The 13,074-nt window shown below is 52.7% G+C and overlaps 1 protein-coding gene across 1 annotated transcript in view; it reads left to right on the forward strand.

Annotated features, from left to right (window-relative positions):
• Positions 1 to 1,297: 1,297 nt before the first annotated feature.
• The window catches only part of NACC2 (NACC family member 2), a 34,053-nt gene continuing 22,276 nt past the window's right edge, over positions 1,298 to 13,074 (forward strand). Inside the window, exon 1 of the mRNA XM_048966257.1 lies at positions 1,298 to 1,473. The gene's annotated coding sequence lies outside the window, so the exon portion shown is untranslated. The remainder of the gene's footprint in view (positions 1,474 to 13,074) is intronic.

Consider the following 13,074-nt stretch of genomic DNA (forward strand, 5'->3'; position numbering starts at 1 on the left):
GAACATGTGGAACATGCTGGAACACGATGGAACATGCTGGAGCATGGAGGAGGTGCAGGAAGGCTGACGGTTCCTCAGTGAGACACAGGGAGAGGAGCAGGGGGTGTTAACATCTTCGTAAGAGCACGGTTGCTTTATGTCCAAATGCAGCTTGGGACATATTTCTCATACATCACTTCAAAAAAGAAGAAAAAAAAAAGAAAAAAGAAGGAAAAAAAAAGAGATTTTATCTTTTACAGCAGAGGAAATGTGTTTGTCCTGACCTGACACTGTTTTTTAAAGTGTCGAGTGCTAATGAAATTCCTCAGCCTTGAGCAGCTCTGAGCATCCGATGCTGGTTTTTAAGATATGGGGACATTTTTCTGCAGATTTTAAGGCAGCCTCAAAATGATGAATGCATGAGAGGAGAGAAACTTCCAGATCCGAAGAAGTTCTGACACAATCGTGCATGCAAAGCAGACAGAAAGAGGCTCACACTTTCAAGGGGCTTTTGTTATCCCTTTGAAATTTATTTAGAAGACACGGGGCTAACGCTGCTCGCTTTGATCGCGCAAATAGGTTCACCGATCGTAATATTTGGGGCTTAGAGACACGAGAAAGCAAAACGAGGCTTTTTAGGCTGGGGAGTAACATTTGAAATGAAAATTCGCCCTCCTCCCCAAGTGCCGCATCGGGTAATCCGGCTTTTGTGTGTGATGCTCCACAGGTTTCTGACGGCGGGGGAATGGTGCAGAGGATCGGGAGGGACGCGGTGCCCTTCCCGCAGCTCCGAACCCCGCGGGGTCTCCTCTGGGGGGCCGGGGAAGCGCTGCGGGCTGGGGCTGAGCGAAGGTCGGGCTCGGGAGCGCGGCTCCAGGACGCGGAGCTCGGCGGGTCCCGCTGCCCCCCGTGAGCCGGAGCTGCTGCGCTGCGTTCTGTCCTTTGCTACACGCGGCAGGTTCCGCATCGCAGCGGCATTCCGCATAGCAGCTCCGTGCCACCGACACAGCGCGCTTTGAGTCTGACCGTTTCCACTTCCCTGGGTGATTTTTCTTTTTTTCTATCTATCTCCTTCCGTTTCTGCCTCTACATCAATGTTCCGAACGGACCCTTGGTAGCAGCGGGGCGCTGATGCCGCTCTCTCCCACCCAGAAGCGCCCCCCGGCCCCGCTCCGAGCTCGCAGCCGCTCCCGCGCCCGCCGCCCGCTGCCCCCCGGCCGGGCCGCCCGTGGTCCCTCCTCCTCCCCCGCCCCTCTCCTCCTCTTCCTCCCCCTCCTTCTCCACCTCCTCCTCCTCCCCCCCCCGCGGCGGGGCCGGCCCGGTGGGGCCGCCTGTCTGCGGCGCCCGGCGCTGCTGGGCGAGGTCAGGGAAAGTCCATGTGAGGAGCCGCTGGAATCACTTCCTGCTGCCGCCGCCGGGACCGCCGCCACAGCCGGCACCGCCGCTAGGCCGAGCAGCGCCGCGCCGCGCGTCCATGGGGCCGGAGCCCCGCAGGTGGGCGCCGCTGTGGCCGGGGGGCTGCGGGGTGGGAACCGGGGCTGAGAGCCGGAACCGGGGCTGCGGGGGACTCTGCGGGACGCGGCGTGCGCTAAGCCGGCTGCTCCCCCGCCCCGCGCTGCGCCCTCGGCAACGCGTCCCCCTCCGGTGTGTCCTCCTCGGTGTCCTCTCCCCATCCTTGCGGCCGGGATACGGAACCGGAGGCCTGGAGAGGGAGGGGACGAGGGGGTGGGGGGTGGGGGCGGTCGGCGGGCGCACGCGGCTCCCCCGGCTGGGGGTCCGAGCCGGAGCCGTGCCCGGTGCTGGGCCGGGGGTGCGCGGCGATCTACGGCGGGCGGTAGTTAAAGTGCGTTCGCTGTGTCAAGGACTTCTCTAAACATCTTCCCTGCTGTAGGGAGAGAAAATGACAGCGGTACATTGTGTGCTCCGCCGCGCCGGGCTCGCCCATACGTATTAGCGGCAAAGTACAGAATCACTTAAAGCGAAGTCTCCATTACGTGCTGGGTCATTAATTTGAATATTCACTTGTGTGTTTCCTCCTTTCAGGAGGCATTTGTGAGATTGCGGGCGGCTTGATGTGCTCCTTGCCTGCCAAGTGTTTGCCTCGTGTCCTGCGTTATTGACGCGCTGGCACACTGCTGCACCTTCCCCGGCTGAAATATTAAACAGTAGTAGGAGCTGAAAGCAGTAAACAAAGCTGAATTCCTGCTGCCTTCCCAGGGAGTGCAGGGCTGTGTCATGGGGGCTCTCAGAGCTGTGTGCCCCCGGGGTTCCTGCAGGAGAACCCCCACCCCTCCGTCCCTGCAGATTGAAGGAAGAAAGTGAGCTGGACGCTGCTTATTAGCTGGATGTGTGTCACTTATGGGACAGAGCATACATAACCTCAAGGTGTGGGCACTGCAGGTAACAGCAGTTTGATCTGCAGCAAGGAGCAGGTATGAAATAATGAGGGATCCTGACCTCCTCCTTCTGAGAGTGGATGTCCTTCCAACGTCCACTGAAGGCAGCTCTGGGCACCGCGCGTTCCTTTATTCTCCTGTAGAGGTCTTAGAATTAAGCCTCTGTGGGACTAAAATGGAGATATGTGGATGTTAAAGGGGTTTCTCAGGCTGAAATCTCTAGAAGGAAACTTCCAACGCTTGCTAAATATTTTGGCTAGGTGGAGAGAAAGCAGATTGCAATAAATGCAGAACCAGGTGCTCTGCATGTGGCATCAAGGAGCTGGAACAGGCTGCCCAGAAAGGCTGTGGATGCCCTGTCCCTGGAGGTCAAGGTTCAGGGCCAGGTTGGATGGGGCCCTGGGCAGCCTGATCAGGTATTAAATGTGGAGGTTGGTGGCCCTGCTGTGGTGGGGCTGGGTTGGAGATTCGTGATCCTTAAGGTCTCTTCCAACCTGGGCCATCCTGTTAAGGGCAGGCAGTGTGGCACAACTCACACTTCACATTCAGGTGGGCTGCAGAATGGCCCGACGCAGCCTCCCTAAAATCACCACTGGGTCCACAGCCTGGAAGGGTTTCCTTGAGCTTTGCATAGGCTGCTTAAAGTGATCCTGGCAGGAAAAATCCTCACGTGTTGGAACCCTGCAGAGTTCCAGCGCACCCCATCAGGGCCGGCTCTGCCCTGTGCTCCCCCATGGCCGCTCCGTTTGCAGCACTGCAGAGGAATTGCTGCAGAGAAACCTCCGGACCCGGCTGTGCTCATCCGAGTCAGGATGCAAACCCTCTGGTTCTGGAATGGAAATATTTATTTTAGAGCGTCTTATTATAAAGTCAGATTTCCCTGCCAGGCCTTCGGGAGGGCCGGCGCGGGGCTGCGCGCGCTGCAGATACCGACTTTATTTGAAAGCTGCCTTTATTGACATAATAGCACTTAAATTGGTGCCCGGCGCTCGGATGCGATAGGAGCAAGCTTTGTAAAGGATTGTGTAGAACCATTGGGTTGTGGATAAACATAGCAAAACAGCCCTGCGAAGCGGCGATGCGACCGTGCTGCTGCTCTGCTTGGTACAATGCCTGTGTTTAAAAATACCCGGGCCTGACAAAATGGGGTTAGGATGAGGCTTCAGCCACACGTTTGGATTTAGCCCAGGTTTTGTGAGCCGGGCAGCTTTGTAGCAGTGGGCTGGGAGGAAAGGGTCCGGTGATGCTGAAGGGCAGAGAACTGAAAAGAGAGCTGTGCTGTCACTGCTTTTTTTTTTTCTTTTTTTTTTTTTCTTCCCACATTTCTTTGGTTCTAGTTGCATTTTCTTTCATTTCATTCAAGCATTCAGCATGGAGGAAATTAAACTGAACGGCGAGTTCCTACAGCACCAAATGGGCACAGAGCGCTGCGTCCTGCTGCAGCCAGCACGGCTTTGCCAGCACCTGTACCCACAGCTTCACTGCCAGTGGGGCTGAGCTGCTGCTCCTCGGGATGGAAACACCTCTAGGGTGTGTGTCGTGCAGGGCTTTTTTTAATCAAGTCAGTGCAGAAATTGAGAAATAGGTTAAGCACGCTGAGGAGGGTGAGGCTGCTGGTTTTCTCTACCTGACTTTATTTGTGAAGTGACAGGAATTTTGACAGCCTTTGTGTCTTTTTTAGCAAATCAAGTGTCATGCCAGGTTTGCCTGTGGATGAGATCATTTGCAAAATATGCTTCCCAGCTTGCTTCAGGCATAATTCATTGTGTCAACTGCAATTGCTCATTTGCTAGGAACTGTGATTCATTAGCGATTTTTTTTTTAAAGTTCGACTTGTTTGTTAAGCAAATGTTTGGAGGCAGAACAGAAAATTAAAAAAAAAAAAAATACAAAAAACCCACACAAATAACAACAAAAAAAAACCCTTTAAATCGTGCAGTGTTTTTACCCACAAATGCTGCTGTGAAGGGAAAACTTGTTAGAACGGCCCGGTCCTGGGCAGGGCCAAGCAGCCCCTGGGACCGCTCAGCTGCGCGGTGTTGCACTCATTTTTGTCATGTGATTGCTCCTAAATGGGGACAGAGGTAATAATGCTCATCCTGCGGGACCGCCTGCGCCACGTGGAGGCTTCAGGGCAGCGGGACAGGCAGACAGATGGACAGATGGAGGGACGCCGGGCTGGGCTGGGCAGAACGGCACCCGGGGCTCCCAGCACTCACTGTGCTCCTGCTCTGGGTGTTTTAGAGATTTCCCCAAATCAGACTTTAAAAACTAATACCAAAAAAAAAATTGCATCTCGGGGACATTTTTATGTTTCCTTTCCCGTGGATGGAGGCAAATATTTCAGTGCATTTTTTTTGCTGTAGGTGGGTGGATGGGGGAGAAATCACTGCTGCTGCTTCAGCAGCCACTAACTCCCCTCCAACACCAAACCAGCACGCGGGGGCTGCACGAATGGAAATACTTTCCAGAAGAAAATATACATATATATGTATGTATATATATTTCTAAACTTCTAAGCGATGGCAATCAGTGCTGGGCAGGAGTGGGCAGACTGTTCTTCCCCATGCAATGGTTTGCTATGGGTGCTGCTCCCATGCTGTCAGGGTGCTCCAGGTCAGTGGGGAGGGCAGCTCATGGCTGTGTGCTTGGTGCTGAGGGGCTGCCCGCCTCCAGGTCTGTCCCTGGAGGTGTTCAAGGCCAGGTTGGATGGGCAGCCTGCTCTAGTATTAAATGGAGAGGTTGGTGGCCCTGCTTGTGATGAGGGGGTTGGAGATTTGTGACCCTTGAGGTCCCTTCCAACCCAGGCCATTCTGTATTTCTGTGGGGCACCCCTATATAGGCTCTGGGGTGAGATCTGGCTCTTCACCTTGCTGCCGACCCCGCAGCAATCCAGCTGGTACCAGGACCTATTAATCATGTGCAAAAGCAGGAGGAGGAAAATCCTCTTTCTTTGCAGCATCCAATCTGTAGCAATCAGGGCTCGTTGGGATCTATCGATCCGGGGAGCAGAGCCAGATGTTTGCCATCCCCGGGTGCCTGCAGACAGAATTTTGGTGGCCTGTTGAGGGGAGGTGCGTGCAAAGAATTGTGATTTAAGGGCAGCAGTGCTGGTGCTTCGTCAGGTTTGTGGGCTTGGTGGCAGCACACTTGTGTGGAAAGGGTCCTGTGTGCCCGTGCCAGCGCTGGCGCGGCTCCACGAGCGCGTTTGTATCATGATATCCACTGGGGAAGCATATGGCAGCCTCAGTTATATATATTGTGTGGGGGCACATATTTTACATGCCAGTTCTCGCTGTCATAGGACAAACATTTACGCTCCGATTATATGAGGCATTAGAAAAACAAGAGCAGGGGTTGGAAATGCCATAATTCCTTGCAGGGATGTCGTAAAAGGCGCTGTTTAGTGGTGATACGGCAACGGCAAAATTAAGGGGTGATAATGTTTCCATCCGTTGTGCTTTCAGGGTGCTAAGCTTTGGAGGGATTACGCTTTGAAGAGGTTTAGGATGCATAAATTCACCGCTGGCATTTCAAGGCGCCTCATGTGGAAGGCAATGGCCAGGTGCTGGGGGAAGGTGAGGAGGGAGCATGTACACCATGGGAGGCAGTCAGGGGCTTTGCTGTGAGGTTGCAGGCTGTGGTGCAAAGCACCCACAGAGGGAGGCTCTTCCTGCCCTGCATCCCCCGGGGTGCTTCTCAAGTCTGCAGCAGCTGGAGCAGCCTGCATAGCAGCAAGCCTGAGCAACAAGGAGTGCTGTGGTGTTACCTTTTGTTGCTCTCATTACAAACTCAGTCCTATTGTGATTTGCAGTTGGTTACGTTGCTCTGGTTAATCTCATCCCTTCTCACGGGCTTTGGGGAGCTCCCAAGGAACAGGCTGCAAAGTACAGCTGTAGGTTTTGCTTTGTGTCTGTAGCTGCAGGGTGTCATTTGGTCGCTGCTCTGTGCAAGGAAAAGTTGTGGGGAACTTCATCTTGCTGCTCTGCAGCCACCTCCTCCTTTGTGCGTCCCCCTCCTGGCACACGGGCACAAACACATGCCTGTGCTTAATGAAACATCACCACCTGGGTTTAATTGTCTGCTGCTTAAGAATGAGTGTTGCATGGTATTATAACTACATTTTTCCCATGTCTGAAGGCTGCTGTGGCCGCAGCACCTGAGCGTGCAAAGCAAGAGATAAAACCAGCAAGGTGGGATGAGAGAAGAGATTCTGCTGCTGTTCTCTGAGCCCTTGGCTCCAGTACCTCACCAGGAAGAAATGAGATGAATTGCCATGTGCAAAGCACGCCTTCCTAATAAATCTGTGCATGCACTGGTAGTGCTGCCCCCGGTCTCTGCTGGAGCTCAGCCCCATGGGAGCCGTGTGCTGCACCGTGCGATGGTAGGGCGGAAATTTTGACACTTGTCTAAGTACAATTTCTACTCTTAATGCATCATTAGCACAGTTTTCTGCCTTTCATTCATCTCCCATTACAGCCCTGAGTCCCGTCTGTTAATTTTGGTGTGTTGATATTTTTGTTGTCAGCAGTTTTGTTCTTTTTTGAAGCCTATAAAACCATTAGTGCGAAAGAAGATTAAAAAGATACATTACAATTAAAATGTTAATGAAATCTGCATCATACAACTTTTGAAACCATTTAGGCATTAATCTTTTTTTGGTCTTATGTCCATTAACTCTGGCGATTCTTATTCCACACTGACCCCTGCTGAGAGAGCTGTGCTATAATTGAATTTAGAAAGAGAGGGGGAAGGAAAGAAGGGAGGGGGAGAAGCAGTTTGGAAAGTAGAAGCTGGAAAGCTGGCTTTGCTCTGGGGAGTGTCCATGGAGATGAAGCTGCTGCATGTGCACAAAGGGTGCAGGAGAAGAGCAGATAACTATTTGCCGTCACAGCCTCATCTTTCCTCCTTTCCTTCCTCCAAAATAGTGTTTCTGGAGATTAAGTGATTATTATTATTTTCTTTTAAATAGATTTTCAGCAGCTTACACAACATTTGGATGGGGCCCAGAGCACCCCGAGCTCCGGGGCAGGCTAAAGAGAAGGGTTGGCTAATTCACAGGCTGTGCAGCGAGTGGAACAACAGGACTTCTTGACTCATCAGACAGCTCCTAGGAACCGTGCCATGACTTCTGCAGGACTGTGGGCTGTGCGGGGCCGCTCGAGCCCTGCCAAGCCTTCAGACCATCTAGAACACTCTGTGCTGCTCAGCCCGAGCCGTGCTGGGTTTCTGGATGCCTCCTTCTGAAGGATTCTGTATGTTTTCTCCCACATCTTCCGTGGGATGCTGCAGAAGTTTGGGAGCGCCGGTCCTTCGGCGAAAATTGTGGTTCTTGGTGTGGGACGAGGGGGTATTGGCTTGGTAATGGGATGGGTGTGCTGCTTAATGAGGCAGTAATGCAGCTCTGAAGTCAGAGGATGAGCACATCCTGATGCAGGAGCTGGCGGGAGGCCGAGGGGAGTGGAGCAGCAGCCCAGCTCATGCTTGTGCTGCCAGCAGGGACTCAGGAAGGCTAAACAGGAGTTTGGAAGCTGAGACTTCTGCAGGGCTCGGAGGGACGGTGGCAGCTCCTTGGGGCTGAGTTGGTGCTGTCTTCAGATCTGAGCTCACCGCTCACATGCAGCAAAGCCTAGATCTTCAGTGTCGTATTTGCTCTTCAAGGGGGTAAATACCAAAATGTATAATGCTGCTGGATTGTGCCAAGTGTTTAGACACAGCCTGAATTTAGAGCTTAAGAACCTGTGTCTGATCCCTGTCCCTGCCTTCCCCTCGCAGCGCCCGTGGTGACATCCATGGGGATGGGTGATGTCTGTGGCTGACATGCTGTGGCCCCTTTCTCCTTGGGTTTCCTGTGCTCTCTCCCACCTCGGAGCAGTGCCGGTGTGTGCAGGCTGGGAACAAAGGCAGCACTGTTGGAAGCTCACTGTGATGATGTGTGGGCAGTCCTAGGCCCAGGAGAGGGAAAGAACAGAGCTGCCCCCCATGTCCCCCAGTGCTGGCACTGAAAGGAAGGCCTCTCTGCTCTGTGTTGCACTCCAGGCTCACAGCACTGGTGGCTCTCATCCCCAGACCACCATGCTGATTTTGGCACATGGGCTGCTTGCAGATCCATGCAGAGGGATTTGTAGTGCTTTACTCCTGAGGGCTGCTGGGCAGCGCAGGGCAGAGCTGTGGGGAGGAATGTGGGGTGCTCAGCTGCAGCCTCAATGTGCCTTTCAGTGTCCCAAAGCTGTGCAGTCCCTACAGGTCCCCACTGGGAGGTCTGTACTGAGGCCAGGGCACACAGCTGCTGTGGGAGCCCGCTCTGCTCACCCAAGGGGGTTAATCTCTCTTCACTGTGCTGATACACGTCTGTGTTCACTTGCTGGGCTCTTGTTTTGTGTGTAGCAAAATAAGAAAACCAGCAAACCCTCAGTGCCTGGCATGGTGCTGGGGACACGGGCTGTGCTGGCACTGCCTGCTGCACTCCTAGAGTTGCTACGGGCAGCGCCTGGGGCTCCTTCAGGGGCACGACAGCATTGGCATAGCATGGCAGCTTTCAGTGCCGTTGCATCCCACCTCTGGTTTCATTGCCTTGTGCTAGGCCTGTCCCGAGAACCAGCTTGAACTCTGCCTCTTCCTTTTAGTTTGGGGAAGGTTAGCTCGGGTTCAAACCGCTGCGATGCGGTTGGTAAGGCTGAGCAGCATATTAAGCATTTAATACAGGAGTGCATTATCTCCCACCCACATCCCCCATCGGATGCCGGCGGAGGGAAGCGCTCCGTGCCCACATCCAGGAGCTGCTGCTGGGCACGCGGTGCGCGCAGCTCCCTCTCAGCCCCATCCTCCTTGCACCCATTGCCACCAGCAGCACGCTCACTGCTGGCTCTGCACACACAGCCCTACAGCCGGGTGGCTGCCCCAGCCTGGTGGCCGTCCCCAGCCCCACGTTGGCACAGCGCGAGGAGCAGCGCGCTGATGTGCCGTGCCTAATTGTGTTACAGCTCAATTGGCGGAGCCTTGCTCTGCTCGCGCAGTACATCAGAAGCTCTTGTGAAATCTAATGTGCTGTAGCATCGGCGCAGGAAAAAGCTCTGCCTTCTGTGAAGCCAGACTGTTGCAGCGTAATTTGTTTTGTAAGATTTTGAAAGGCGGTGTTGCAATATGTAACAGTAGAATAGTGGGAAGATGGTCAGGTGGTTCTTAGGACTTCAACAGACAGATTTCATGTCTGTGTGTTTTTGCAACACCTTTCTATAAAGGGAAACATAATTTAAAATATGATTACTTAGTGTTGTAACAGTCTTCTCAAACGTTTTTGCATTATGCAGAGATCATTATCAGAGGCTGATATTAACTTGCAAAGAATATTATGCAAATCGCTCTCCTGTTCTTCTAAAAAGAAATTTCCTTCATAATGCAAAGCGTGACAAAAAAAAATCGTGCAGAAGCTTTTGGCAAAATTACATTCAGAAGATGTAACAGTTTTTCTGCTTACTAGCGCAATCCATTTGTGCCTTTCTGCTGGGTTTTCTCGACTCAAGCTGATAAAAGATGAATTTTAAAATCAGGGCTGGGCTGTTTGGGGGGGGGGGGACCTCATACCTCCTGGGTGCAGGAATAGAGGACAGCTGTTGTGCTCAGGGTGGTGGTGACTGGCGACCCGTTGCCCAGGGGTTACAGGTGGGCATCAGTCCTGCACCCAGTGGTACACAGCTCTGACCTCCCAAAATCCACATTCATGGCACCGTAATCAGTGCTCATTGCTGTGGCAGCGTGAGGATCCTGGGTGCTGGCACCAGGGGATGGCACTGGGATGTGTCCTGTTCTGCCCTGTGCTGCCCCAGCCCTGCCTGCTCTGTGTTCCTGAGCATCAGCACATTCCTGCAGGACATCCCAGCCCTGCTGAAGTCATGGGGAATTTACACCAACTCCATCCCTCCTCCTTTTTTTTCTTTTTTTTTTAGAAACTGATGGTATCAAAATGCTCCTCCTGATACAGAACGCAGACCCTGCTGTTGTCAGACATTCTGCTCTTACCACAGATGGATTGACCGAAATAGACCCTAATAAATACTGTAACCAGCTTCAATGACTGAAATATTCACAGGCTGCAGATAGCAGTGAGTTTGGAAGGGGGTCATTCCTTGCAGAACCCCACTTTTTGGGGACACTTGTGGTCATTTTGAAAAACTGTGTCCTTTGTCCTCAAATGTAGGTATTTCTCAATACAAATGCGATTGAGAAAGGTCGTTCCCATTCGGAGGTACGGATTGAATTATAGCCTTGTGAAATGGCAGAGCGAGCGTTCAGCGGCGTGCAGAACGTTCAGACTGTTTTTTGCATCTGGTTAGATAACTCAATATTTTAAAATCAAACCAAATGAGATAAATCAGCTGCGAGCTGTAGTTAGCATTCATCAGGCAACTTAGACTGGGCGCTGGGGCACCGCCTGGCTCCACCTCTAGCTGCAGGCTTTCCCCGCTGGTAACGGATGCGAATCCTTGGTGATGCTGTGCTGCAGTGCATGGGATCTGAGCAGGACGTGCTGCTGGCAGGGACAGCCCCACTGCCCCGTGCTGTGCCACGGCCCTGCTGAGCGCTGCTGCCCACATGGTGGTTATGGAGGAAGGATGGCGTGCTTTCGGAGCTGCTGTTTGTGATGGTGAATGGGAGCGGCGAGGTGTCGCGCTGTAACCGCGGTGGCAGGAAGCAGTGTGTGATTTCTGGGTTTTTCTTTCCTGGAGGTTTCCCTTTGGTGGAGGAGCTCTGCTGAGCGCGTTCCTGCAAAGCTCTTCCTGCTGTCCCCTTGCAAAAAAATGGTATTGCTGCCAAATGCATGTGAAAGAGCATCCAGCCTTCCCTGCTCCCAGCTGGGATGGCTGCACGTGCTCGCTCAGCTCGGGGCGCAGGCTGAGGAATGATGGGAGCTGCAGGAATTTCCTGCAAACCCTCTGCCATCGTGCACGAGCTGGGTGTTTGTAGGGTCTGCAGGCCAACCTGGCACACCAGGCCATTTGTTTCTGCTTTCCAGCATTCCCCTGGTGCTTTTAGACTGGTGTGAGAGCTGTCCATCTTCCCAGATCGCAGCCGTGCTGCTGTTGGCCACCAAGCAACTGCCAGGGCTGTGCCATGCCTGTACCCACAGCCATATGCCCATAGAGGGCAGAGAGAAGTTTGCTCCCCCAAACTGCAGCAGCTTGAGAATGGAACAGCACTCCTGCATACAAATGGCTGCTTTTCCTTCTCTGTGGGCAAAGGCTGTGAACGGAGGCTGGGCAGCACCCTGCCTTGTCCTGGCACTGCTGGCAGGAGAAGAGCTCCTTGGGTTGGGGTGGCACAGCCCAGCAAAAGGCAAGCAGGCTTGCAACCTTGAGGAGTCCTGTAGGTCTTAAAAGTTTTAATTAAAAACCTGGTGTGGCGGAGGGTGTTTTGTTTTAGAGGGAACATCTTCATTTCTTTTGTAAAAGAATGAAATGAAACCGTGGGTATTTTATTTTATTTTGTAATATTTCTGCGTATTTATTCTTCAACACGAAGCATTAGAAAATAATTGAGTAAAACAAAATCCACAAGGCTTCAAATTACCTCCAGCTTAATGTTTTATTTAAGAGGTTTGCTAACTGACATTCCTTATAATGAATTAGGTCACCCGGCTCTAAAGAGCGTTGCGGGTTTCCTCCTTTCCATTTCAATGTGAGCTCTTCCCGTGCGCGGCCGCTCCGTGGCTCCCCGTCCCCCCAGCGTGCAGAACCTCGCTCTAATTACTCTCAATCACACTGGTGCAAATGAATATATCCATGTTTGGAGGATTGAAACTGTGTTGTCATGGCAATCTCTGTAAGGTCATGAGAAACTCATTGATATTGTTCGTCTTCTCTCCCGGGAGACCTCGTCTACCTTGGCCGAGCGATGGGTTGGGGTGTTTTGTCTGATAACTTTAAAGCATAATTTGGGCACAATTGGGCCGAGGGGGCCCTGTGGTGAATAGCACACTTGTGTTCTGAGAGGGGAGGCTGTGGCCAGACCGGTTGGGCGCTGGGGAATACAGTTACAGCGTTTTGGCCGCGGGGCCCCATTCTGTGTGTTGCAGAATGCACAAATAATCCCATTCTGTGCCGGGCGGCTGCGAGCACTCAGGTGGCACCGGGTGCAGGACAGCAGGCTGGGCTGCCCTCACTTCGTTTTGGGAAGGGGAGAATTAGAGGAGCTGGTAACGAAGTGCGTTCAGGTGAGTGCCTGTGTGGGTCTGTGTGCTGGCAGCTTGCGCTGGGGGAAAGGCTCTTTGTCTGAAATTGGAGGTAAGCTGAATTAAGAAGTCATCCAAAGGGTGGTTAGTGTGTGCATGAAAGCCTTGTGTGTGCGTGCACGGCTTGCAGTGCAGGAGGGGCACAGTGCTGCAGACAGCAGGGAGAGCTCAGTGCAGGTGCATGGAGTTGGCTTCAGCGATGCACAGGGTTGTGGGTTTGGTTTTGCATCTCTTTGCTTTAGAAAACAAGCAAGCCAAAAAAACCCATAAAACCAGAACTGTATCTTATGGGCAGGGAGCTTCTACAGCGTTCTGTTTTTCAATTAAGTGTTAAAATAAACTCATACACCTCTTCACTGGGGCCGTAATGCAGGCCTTGCACGTGCCTGTGCAGATGGCAGCGTGCAGGTAATCAGGTTTGAGAGCTTAAGATCCTCATTGAAAGTCAAAGAAATAACTGCTGGCCATGGG

This window comes from Lagopus muta, chromosome 19 (assembly GCF_023343835.1).
Source record: "Lagopus muta isolate bLagMut1 chromosome 19, bLagMut1 primary, whole genome shotgun sequence".
NCBI lineage: Eukaryota > Metazoa > Chordata > Aves > Galliformes > Phasianidae > Lagopus > Lagopus muta.